Below are 13,172 nucleotides of genomic sequence, written 5' to 3' on the forward strand. Positions count from 1 at the left end.
GAGAGAGAGAGAGGAGGTCACTAAGCACATGAGTAGTAGGTTTGGACTTATATAGTCCTCTCTAGAACCCTCTAACTCTCCTACTACATTAGTCCTCTCCCCTCCCCCCTTTCCCTTAATTATATGCTCTAGTAACGATATTCCCCAATCATCACTGTCTACAAAAAGAGAACATGAATTTCAAGAAAAGAGGACTTGTTCGTATGTGGATTGTAAAGGCCAAACAAATTCTGGATATGAGACGAGCATGAGTTGCTCAGAGGAAAACGACCAAATCCTCCAAGAAGCAAACGAGTTGCACCAGTATACATAGCCTTTATTCCTCGTACTTGAAATGTTCATGCTAGACGAGGTCCAAGGTATACATGCTGCAATACAGGTATACATAGCCTTATTCCTTATGCAAGACTAGGGCCAAGGCATATATGCTGAAAGGACTTGTTGGAAAGAAATCCTTTTGTTAGCAATACGTTGGTCGATATGCTCATACCTTGTAATAATTGTAACCCACGAGACTGCATCTCGAACTCACAGCTTGTCAAACACTTCCATGAATTTTGCAAGCGAACATGGCCTTGGTCAGGAAGCTTCGAACTATTTTGAATAGATGCAACGGGAGATTCAGCCACATTTGTTTGCATCTTAAAAGCTTGCGGCAGAGTAGAAGCCATAGACAAGAGCGTAAAAATATACATGCACGAATTGCCAAGAGGGGGATACTTGAAAGGGATCCTTTTGTTCGCAGCACCTTGATCGATATGTACTTGCAAAATTCACAGGAAGTGTTCGACAAGCTTCTAGTTTTAGATGCTGGCTCGTGGACTACTTGTATTGCAGGGTATGCCATGCTGAGATAGCTAGAAAGAGATTCTTTGGTTGGAGATAGCCTAGACATAGTTGATGGGCTGATATCGGAAAAAATTAAGCATTCATTTTCTTTTAGGAGGAAATTCTCAACGCAAATATATATATGCAAAGCTAGAAGATCTTTGTTTCAGAATAAGGGAGGAAGGACATGTACCAGATTTGCATCGGTTGTCTTAGGACAATGTGAAGGATGCTGGTTATGTGGGCAGTGAGAAGTCTGCTATCGTGTGTGCGCTGATCGTGCGCTGATCAATAAACCCAAGGGGATGTTGTAAAAAAAACTTCGGGTCTTTAATGGCCGTCATTCCGGTTCAGTAATTCTGTCAAAAGCAGAGCATGTCAAAATAACAAGCGGACATATGATTGTTGAAGCCGAAAACTTCGTCGCCAAACAAAATCAATATGCCCAGCAGCTCATCGTTGATCCAAAACTGGTTTCTCAAATGGCAAGAAACAAAGAGAGCAGACCAAAAAACAAATCGTCACCATCATCGCCTCCTCCTCCGCTATCCCGCCCTCAGCAAGGATCTCCCCGGACTCGCTCCCTGCACCTCAAGGTCGCCGTTATGTTCCTCACCCGTGGCCCCTTAGCTGCTTACTTACTTACTTGTCGTTGGTTTACGCAAGTGGGCGCTTGTGTGATGGCGAAACGAAGCTTCTTCGCGAGGCGACAAGCTCTGAACTACAAAAGGGAGTGAGGCCGAGCATGTTCACGTTGTGGAACGAAAGGCGAAGGAGGAAGACGAAGGATTGTCACAGCCACCCCGTCGAAATTTTGGTTTTGAAGAACGAAAACTTTAGTAGAATAGAATTCTTAGGCCACCCTCCGAACCAACTTCCACCCTTGTTCAAAAGGTTGGCGTCTTAACTTCACTTAAACAACTACTAATAACAACCAAATAACCTAAATATCTTCACTTGTAAAGCCATGTAGGAACGTTGTCCTACCGTGTAGGTCACAATGACCTAACGTGTTGGTCCTAACGTGTAGGTCCCAATGTGAATCATATGTCTCACTCGCCAATAACAACCAACAAACTTTGAGCAACGACCATTTCGTTTCCTCTCGCTCTCCCATTCATGTGTTACTCTCTAGTGGAGACCCCAGTAGCACCCACGATCGATCGGTCGATCATGGACCACATGGAGCATGACGGTCTTGATGGCTCACGACATGGATCGGTCCATACCATGTCATCAAACGTGCTGGCAAAACAACCTGCACATTGCTTCTATGCGCACCCGCCCAAAAAACCTGACCAACTGTCCACATCGCTCTCGACTGGAGCCATTTCATTCCCGAACTATAATTCTTTCAAGGGGGGTAGACAAGACGGGTAAGGGCACATGCTAAAGTGTAGGTCACTATGTAAAGCAGGTGTCGGACTTAGCAATAAGAACCAATGATGTAACTAACTTTGAGAATCAATAAAGCAAGGTCAAAGCCCCAAGGTGCCGCGGCACTCATTCCAAAGCATTCCTATTCTTAGTCTTTTCGTTCTTGCTCTGTGATCGTGTGTTACGATATGTGCTACTATGCAAATTTTAATGGAAATTCAATAAATTAATCTCCCCTTCGAAGTCACCACTGTCACCGGAACAATTAATTTAAGCTCTAAGGTCGAAGTAGCGGCTCGATTAACACAAGCAAAGTATTAACGTTGATGGCTACATTAAACTTTAGGAGACACAGTCATCGTTTAGACAATAACAAAACTTAATTTAGAACAATCACATTAATCAGCTAAATTATCTATTGATGTTTTAACCATCAAGCCAGTTTTGGACAATCACAATCCAAGCTAGTGCATATATGACTCAAACTAGCCTGAAAATTAAACCAAAGTAATTTAACTACTAGTAAACTAGACTAATTTAACTACTAGCAAACAGAGTAATTTCAATCATTGTCTGGTCATCAATTATTTTGGTTGTGAAATATAATACTATTTATTTCTGTTCAACCATGCTAGTTTAGAACAATCACATAACCCTTGTTTAGAACAATCACATAACCCTAGTTTAGAACAATCAGGGAACAATCACATAACCCTTGTTTAGAACAATTCTATTTATTTATATTCAACCATGCTAGTTTAGAACAATCACATTACCCTTTTCTGACCTGAACTAGGTTGGTTATATATTACATGACGTTCCAACCACAGGGCTGATCTCATGAAGTCTAGGCCATATCAATTTAGAAATTAACTGGTATATGACCTGAGCTGGCCCAAAAATTAAACTTAAGTAATTTAACTACTAGGAAACACAGCAATTTCAACCGGCAAGCGAGTCATCAATTATTTCAATTACAAAATGTATTTCTATTTATTTCTATTCAACCACGTTAGTTTAGGACAATCAAATAACTCTTCTTTAACCTGAAGCATCTCAATGATATATTGGATGATGTTCCAACCACTAGGGTGCTTTAGGATAATATTAACTGATATATGGCCCAAATAGCTCAAAAATTAAACTTACCTAATTTAACTACTAGGAAACACAACAATTTCAACCACGGAGCTGGTCATCAATCAAAGAATAACAATATATTATTGTCTATTTTTGTTGTGAAATGTATTGCTATTCAACCATGCTACTTTAGGACAATCACATAACTAGTGTTTGACCTGAACCAACACGATGATATATTGCATAATGTTCCAACCACCAGGGTGGTTTAGGACAATCACATTAAGTCTAAGAAACCCCAGTTTAGAAATGAAACAATTAACCTATTCCAAAACTCGACCACAGACAACCACTGAGCTACATATATCAAGTATGTATATGATGTGCTCATCCCACTGCTTGTATCCCGTCTACTTTTTGCAGATGTCCTTATTTGGAGAAACTCTCATATTCTTGTGCTAAAATGTTGTGACTCTATCAATTACTTTTGCACTTAGGTCATCTCTCCTTTTCTTGTGTTTTGTTGAAGCCCACACACTTTTCAGATCAAGATGATCATGCATTGCTTCCGCTCTGTGTCCAACCAGTGGAGCCACATTGGTCCTGATTGATAACATCTTCAACATTGTCACCCAAGTTGTTTCTCTTTTATTTTAGAGGATACCAACATAGCTAATGTTGCCCTCCTTAGAGCAATTTGTGATCTAAGTTGTGCACCCCTTTCAATTTCGGTAGGCCATTTCTCAATTTAGAGAGCATCATGTCTTGGGCATGCATCTCTCGAGATATTGGTAGGTTATCACTTTACAAATTTTACGGTGCAAGCTAAAGCTTATGAAGACTCAAGATTGGTATTCATGTGAATGGCCTTATATTGATGCATTAAATGTTCCCACCAATTGTGAGACTACATCGCATGTTCTTTGCTCCCATGGCAATGATCGAATGTACGTATCTATAACCACTTCCTGCTACTGCTCTGCAAGGAGTCTTCTTTCTTCTCATTGTTTCCTCCACAAACCTTGCAAAAGTGTCTTTCATTGCCATTTTGATACCATGCCATTTCTTTTCTTGCCCCATAATCTATTTCTTTTGCCTTGACCAAGCTTTTCAGCTTTCCTATCTTGTAACCTTTGTCTGCTTCTCTTGGAAGCCATGATGAGCTGCATCTTGCTATTAATGCCATGGTGATGTTCAATGAACCTCCAGAAATAGACCCACCAGAATAGAGACCATCCAGCTTGTGAGGTGAGCAAAGAATAGAAGACAACTTACTCGAGTAAAGAAGATAAGGCCAAACCAAAAGAACGAGGTCACGTCGACCTAACTCTACATGGTACAGGTTGTAGGGTGGCAGGAGGAGGATGTACTTTAATATTCAAAGATTTGCCCGAAGGAGGTGTAAAAAATTAAAAATGAATGGGGTAGAAAAATTTTCAGCGATCATGATTTCCACCTTTTGGAGATACATGTCAATAAAATTGCATATACCAGTTGCCCTCAAGCAAGTGCAATGCGGCCCAAAATGCTTCAAAACACAATAAGGCCAAAGGGCATGCTATCGGGTTTGATACTGTATATTACGAAATACAATGGCATTTGACGTGCCTATGAGCCATATAGCAAGGAATTGCATGGAAAAAGAAATAATACAAATTTGTAAATAGTATAGGATTCATTAAAAGATCTTTGAACATGCACAAATTGGATGTATTAAAAGTATATTGGCTTTATTGAAAGAACTTTGCACATGCACAACTTGCACATTCTTCCATTCTAGGGTAAACTTAGATACAAATATCACCAACTATCAATGTTTTAAGCCCACACATGTAGTAGTCCCACTAGTTTGGATTCCATTTTTTTAATTGGTTTTCATTTTCAACAAAATCTAGGAAAATTTATGGAGCGTGCCATTAAAAATTACCCAACAGAGGGTACGCACAATGGAAGACTGATAGTATTGCCTAGGAGCTCACATATTGTGGTGTGGGGTGTGGAATCACAAACTTCTTAACTTAATGTGCATAGATGTGCAAGCCAGTACATAAACAATGCTGAGAGACAAATATAGAAGCAACTTTTTATATTTCCATCCGTCCACAAAGTAAGACATGATACAATACCAAAAGGTTCTCCTACTAGATGTCAAGCACTTCTAGATCTTTGAGCCCACATGCTCTACCTCGAGCATATGTAGAATCTCTGTCCAGAGAGTGGTTCTCTCTACCTTACTGCCTATAGATCAGCCTAGGTAGGCAGTACTTACTAGCTCAATCTGTAGCTCTCTATAGGTCTCCTTTACCTCCTAGGAGTAGGCCCAAGAAAGCCCTAACTGGTGCTCCTGTCTGCTATAGGTTTGCTGCTCCAGAGGATATGATGATCACAACACCTTGCTGCCCTAGAAGAAAACCAAGGTCCAGCCTCTAGGGAACTCAGTTTGCAGCACACCTTCCACTCTCCTTCACCCCCAGTGTGAGGCCCAAGGGAGTGGCTTCTCAATGCTCCTATCTAGTCCTGCTCTTACTGAATGGTTGGATGAATTATGAGGCCTAGGGCCTCTCCTTTTATAGGCCCAAGGCCTGGTCAAAATAGCCGATTGGTCAGCCCTATTTTGGCTGACTCAGTTTAGCTGAAAATTGACTTAGTTGGCTAGCCCTACCAGCCCACCAACCAGGGCCCTATCTAAGGGTCTTTACTAGGCCCTTTATAGCCTTTATTCTAGGCAGGGACCCAACCCTTTTGACCAACCTAACCAAGGCCTGGTTGGCTGGCTCAACCAGCTCCAACCAGCCCTACTATAGGCTGACCTATTTGTTGATTTATCCTGCCATATTCCTATGCCATCTTTAGGGTGTGTTGTAGGCCATGTGCCTACCCACACGCCTCACCAGATAACTCATCATGGGAGCACCTGTACCCCGGGGTACCCTGCCATCTTATGCTGCTCTAAATCTGCCTCTTCCATGCCAGATCTATGCCATGTATGTATCGTCATGTGTTGGAGCCATTTTGATGCCTCCAAGTACTTTCCTTTTTCTCTCTGATCTCTGCCCCCATGGAAGCCATCTTGATGCCCGTTTGGCCATCCCTCAGGAACCAGGTCCACCCCCCCATGCTCTCCTCATATGGGGACTTACAGATGGGGAGGTGACCTTTCCAACAGTGCCTTCAAATGGGTGTGCATAATTTTAGCACAACATTGGAGGGCGCTTAAACCACATCTAATGTTCTCAATTATGTGTGTCCTTTGTTTAAGGAGAAGCCCATGTAGTGTACTTTTGAATGATTACTTGGTTGTAGTATGTGCAGAACAATATTTTGATGTTTCTTAATAAATTGTTATATCCTATGCTCTTCAAGATGGATGCTTCACATGCAACATAGCACTTGTAATGCTTTAATGATCTCATTCTAGATATTTATTCTATATATTTTTGGTCTCATGTTCAAGTTTGGAATGTTTACTTTAACTTGAAGACCAATTATGTTGAATTCCATTAAGCAATGCATAATTTATGAGTTAGGCAAGATACCAATATGAGAAAAGATACCTTAAACCTCACCAAAAATGGCTACATCCAAGCAAACATTGACCATCAGCCACGTTCTTGAATGGACCAATATAATCCAAGCCCCTCCTCTAAAATTATTCCCATGGCTATCTTGGAGTGATGTATGATGTTTTGGATGATGTATGATTCAACAAAACCTTTTCCAGACAGGCAAGATACATGGAAACTATTGAGTAAACACCAAAATCATCCAAGTAAATGGGAATGAACCTTTGAAAGTTGATGGTGCATAATGTAGACCAAATGGCATGAATTTGTAGGCATTTGCGTCCCATTCTATAATAAAATGAAATCTTTTTAATCCTTGGGTGCCAATGAAATCTGGTTGGAGCCACTATAGTCATCCTGTAAATGAGTACATCTCATGCTCTACAACTTGATCTAGTATTCCATCAGTGAAGAAATAAGAAAGCAATGTGGCAATATTTGAGCATTAAGTTTTTGGTTATGCAAACTCAAAGGTTCCCATTCTTCTGGGGAACCACCATAATTAGGAATAGCTAATCGCTCCAAAAAGTTGCATAAATGAAGCTTGCTCAAATTAGCTAATTAAGCTCTCAACTTAACTTGCTTGGCATTGTTTGGATTCATATTGTATCTTTGTTGACAGATGATCTGGAATCTAAAATCAATGGAATCTTATGTTGGAAAATCTTTGGTGTAACTCCCCTTAAATTGGTTTTGTTCCAACCTGGTACTATAGAAAAAGATATTTGACAGTGCATAGGTGACCATCCACCAAATGAGCACTCACCAGGACTATGTGTGACTCCTCATTTGTGCCCAAATTGAGTTTTAGAGTTGGTATTTAAACCATTTCCTTAGATCCATACCGAGTAATCATTGTGCTTGGCTTGACAAGGTGTCTTTCCCCAACTATATCTTTAGTAAAATTGTCAGGGTATACATGCTTTAGCTCTTTTAGCTTCTCTTCTTAGATCTTAAATTCTATTTTAGATACCATTCAAAAAATATATATCCCTCTTGAAGGCATAATTTGCAATTCCATGTGTCAAGGCTCTATGTTTTACGAGAAGTGATCATCCACTTTCAAGTTCTTTGGGGTACTCGACACAGTGGTGGGATTTTCACCCCAATATCCGTGGTTTTGATTGTCATGTTCTCAATACCCCAACCATGTAGTACTTTGGCCTTTTTAACCCAAAAATAATGGATGAGTATTCATTTCCATTGAAATGACAATCAAACTAAGTATAACGCACTCAGTGAATTGTGATAACCACATCTACGAGCATACCTTTTGACCATTTTGCATGATACTTGGTGAAAAACATGGTATAATGCTATCTCGACTAAGCAAAGCATATCCAATGGGCATGATAATTTTTACATATCTTGAAATCGGTAACATGTAGGTCTGTGCAAAGTATCATGTCCAGTGAACACTCATGCGTTCAAATAAGCCACCCCAAAACATGTTATTTTGAACATTATGCAGCACACTTGTGAAAAACATGGTACAATGCATCCCCAACCAGGCAAACCTTTTTTGAGGGACACTATATTTTGCCCATGAATCAAGATACATGAGACTGACATGCATGCAAATTATTGTTCCAATCAGAGTCTTGCACGTTTTGATAAGGCACCCTGAAGCGTGTTTTTGGCCAATTGTGCATGATACTTGGTGAAAAACATAATAGAATACATCCTCGACCATGCAACCATATCAGATGATATGTGATATTAATTTTTGTACAAAGTATTGTGCCTATTGGATACTCACACATTCGAATAACGCACCCTAAAGCGTGTTTTTTAACCGTTGTGCATGGTATAATGCATCCTCGAGCATGAAAAACCATATTCAATGGGCATGATACTTGCATGTGCCTAAAATAGATGGCATGGAGGAAAATTTGAAGTATCGTGCCCATCAGAGACTCGTATAAGGCTGCCCATCAGAGAGTCGTATAAGGCTCACCGAAGTGTATTTTTTGACCATTGTGCATCACACTTGGTGAAAAGCATGGTATAATGCATCCCTGATCATGCAAACTGTATAAAATGGGAAAAATACTTTACACGTGATTGAGAAAGGTGAAATATAGATGCATAAAAAGTATCATGGCCATCTAACGCTCACGCATTTGAATAAGCCATCCAAAATCGTAGTTTTTACCGTTGTGCATGATACTTAGTGAAATACATGGTATAATGCATCCCAAGCAGTGCAAACAATATCCTATGGGCATGGTACTTTGCACATGACTTTATATAGGTGAGATTGAGGCATGTAAAAATTACCATGACCATTGGACTCTCGTGCATTTGAATAAGGCATCTTGCGGCACCGTTGTACATCATACTTGGGTATAAACATGGTATAATGTGTCCTCGACCATGTAAACCATATCCAATGAGCACAATGCTTTGAAAGTTCCAAATACCTTAAGATAGGTGATATTTGGAAGTTTACAAAGTATCATTCCCACCATCAAACACTCGTACATTCAAATAAGCCATACCAAAGCGTGTTTTTTGACCATTGAGCATCACACTTGGTGGTAAAACATGGTATAATGCGTCCTCAACCATGCAAACCATACTTGATTGGCATGATACTTTGAACATGCCTTGAGATAGTTGACATGAATATGCATGCAAGGTATTGTGCCCATCAAACACTCAACTGTTAGAATAAGCCATCCCGAAGCATATTTTTTTACTGTTGTGCATGATACTTAGTGAAAAACATGGTATAATGTGTCCCCGACCATGCAAACCATATTTGATGGGCATCATAATTTGCACAAATTTTGAGATAGGTTAGATAGATATGTGTGTAAAGTATCGTGCTCATTGGACAATCATGTATTCGAATAAGCCACCTTGAAGCCTATTTTTTGACTGTTGTGCATCGCACTTGGTAAAAAACATAGTATATGCGTCCCCAAGCATGCAAACCATATCCGATGGGCATGATACTTTGCACACATTCCAATATCACCTATTGAAAGACACGTGCAAAGTATCATGCCCATCGGAGACCATAGAGGAATCCTCGAGGAACCACAAACAAATTTGTTTAAAGTTCATCTAGAATTTGAATTTACTTAAAAGTTAGATCATTAACTAAAGTGGGAGTTGATAAATAATCCACATATTATTGTTTTGCTGAAATTTTCCTAGAATAGTTTTGGAATTAATTTATGCCCTTGATTTTCAATCTTTGACACCATTTGCAATGTTATCTTCTCGAGAACCTCCATTTCACTCATTTCAATGTCCTGTGGATCTTTATTGGAGTTGCGTAATTTTTGAAGAAGTTTGACCGAGTAGTATCACCCAGTCTACCCTATTATTATTAATCTCTCCATATTTATTATATAGAGCTTGCAAGTTCTTTACTAATTCTTTTTTTGAATGAGTTCTTGTAGTTGATCTTGATAGTACTTTTGGTACATTGTCTTCATCGAGTCCTCGGTCACAGCATAAGGCCTCAAATCTCTCCTCCATAGATGCATTGAATGGATCTTTTCTAGCCATGTCTAGAAAAAAGAGTACAATTTAGAAGTCATGTGTGTGTGTGCGCGCGCTTGTGTGTGTGTGTGTGTGTGTCTCTCTCTCTCTCTCTCTCTCTCTCTCTCTATATATATATATATATATAATATGTATTTGAGTCAAGGTTACTTTTTTAAAAAGCATATTTTATATATATATATAAAATATGCTTTTAAAAAAAGTAACCTTGACTCAAATAAATGTGAAATTTAATATAACTATAGAAATTTTTGTCAAATTAGTAATTAATTAAAATTATGATTTAATACTTAAAAAAGCATACACATCACATTTATTTTGGAAACACAATTCAATACAACTTCACTTCATTCATGAATGGACAAGAACAATTAGTTATCTCAATGCCACATGTAAATTCAAGCATTATTTTTCATGTATCCAAGTATTGTCGTTCACTGTGTATGGCATGTCTCTTGCTGTGGGTTGTCTCTTGCTATGGATTCTGGAATGCACATTTGGTGAGATCGATGTCCATGGCATGTTGATAAATCTATATAACAATCCCTTTTGTTTAAGTCTTACATAATCTTTTAGCGTTGATACCTACATAACAAAGGAAATTTTTCTTCACGAAAAACCACCTATATTGAAGATGGGTTTCAAATGCCATCAATTATATAAATTTGTGCTTAATTACATGTACCAATTGATCTTTCAAAATTAAAGCTTTGATTAATTAAATCATAATTAGTATGCACCTGCTCACAATGCTTAGGAAGAACAAAAGTATCACTTTCATCGGTCCAAAGTTTGGTGGAGTCTATTGCAAAGAAACCACTACTGTTTTTCCTCACTGTCGCATGGGGACTGTTGTAAATAGTTTTTAACAATTTTACATCAAGAATGAAAATACAAAAGAAGACAGTGAAGCCAGCTTAGGTGGGAGTGAAGAAGAGAGTGAGAGTGAAAGTGAGATTAGGCATGTCAGGCTTTGCCTCATCACCAGTAATGAGATCCTAATACCCTTTTCCAATCAGGAAATTTTCCATCCAAAACTTCCAAATGGCATAATTATTTTGATCCAACAATCTTTGTAATGTTGTCACTGCCACTAGCATTAGACATAAGATTATCTAAAAGAAAATCTATCCAAGAGCAAACATCTTCTACACTTACTACCTTTGTGTATCTTTTCTTTTAAGAACCTATGTCATGATCTTTATTTTTTAGCCACAAAAAGGTCAAAGCATAAGGCTGTTTTCTCAACTTTTAGCACTTTGCATCTATCTTTGTCATATCTCAGCTTGAAAACTTTAGCCACTAGCTTTTTAATTCTAAACTTCAGGTCTTCCAACTCAATCTATGTGTAAAGCGTGGTAAAATCATAGGTTTGAAGGAGAATAGGAGACTCTTTTTCCTGAATGCTTCGAGAGGAATTAAAAAATTTTAGAACAGGAATCACTCCTACAGAGTCATTTAAAATCTAGCTTGAGTTCGAGGGGAAATCTGCCTCTTTTAATAAGTCCCTGAAACTTCCAAGCAACACAAAGAAAAGGTATGCTTGGATTGCAAACAAACCCAAAAGACTTGCAAAAACTCCATAGTATGATTGGGTACTCAACAAAAGGCACATATCTTTTTCTTGGTGTTCACCTTGATGAAATATTCACCATTACAGGGCTTTACTCTCATTCTAGGCTTCTTTTGGAATGCTTTCCTCTGAGATACATAATCAATGTTAGAGGAACAATATGATGAAGGCATATTGGGAAGGTCTTACCGCTAATGTGGCAGTGTTTAGTCCCTTACAAATAAGTCTCCTTCTCCACAAGTATAATTGGTTGGAGAGAGAGTTAGATACCCCAAACTCTTAGCATAAAGAAAATACAGTGTCTAGTGCTTCAAAAAATAGCATTCAAGCATATTCAAATTATAAATGCATTATGAGCATTTACCAAAACTGTTAAACTATAGATAGTGCTCCAAAGATAAGACTGAAAAATGGTTCAGATCACTTCCAATGGTCAAACATCCAAAAGACCAAAGATAACTGAGATAATAATGAAACTTTCTAGCACTTAACCATATTCAACGATTGATATTAAAAGCGGATACCACTGTTACCCCCAAATTAAACAGTATGAAGTTGGAGGGTTCAATTGAAGCTAAAGATAAAAGCTTTGAGAGGGCTTTCAAAGGCAAATGGAAGCTCTTATTGAGGGCTACTTCCAGCAAAGAGGAATGGCAAAATTTCGCGTTGTGTCACCGTGGAGAGATGTGCCTATTCTGACTTATTTTTGACGTTGTCTCCTTATTCCATCAAGCATTGGTGCTCAAATTTCATCAGTAGCAAGCTCATAGTGTCGCCCAACTATGACTAAGAGGGTTTTGCAAAATTGTCTCCCAACGGGCGAAATTTTGAGCTAGATTGGCGAGCAAAGAACGAAGTGGCACGGCTGCTCATAGTAAAATTCCATCAATACCAATGATGAAGAGGTGCGCCCTAGCATGGGGAATATGGAGCCAGAAGCATTTTGAAATTTAATGGATGGATCTAGAGAAATTGATGCTGCAAGATTCGGGGCAGAATTGAAAAAAATGGGAGAGATATGGAAGAAGGTGGAAGAAGATGATGAGGTGGTAGCCTAGGAGTCTAAAAGCTCAAGGAGGATCATGGCTCTAATACCAAATGTTGGAACGTGGGGAAGAATAGATGCATTGTGGCAAAAGAACTGAGAACACAAAAGATGTAGCAATGGGTGTTCTATTCATTGTGACAGGGAAGTCCCTCTTTTATAGAAATGGAGAGAGGGTGTCCTAAATCAA

This window comes from Dipteris shenzhenensis, chromosome 15, assembly GCF_047967505.1.
Source record: "Dipteris shenzhenensis isolate YYH24624 ecotype China chromosome 15, Dip_SZ_1.0, whole genome shotgun sequence".
Taxonomy (NCBI): domain Eukaryota; kingdom Viridiplantae; phylum Streptophyta; class Polypodiopsida; order Gleicheniales; family Dipteridaceae; genus Dipteris; species Dipteris shenzhenensis.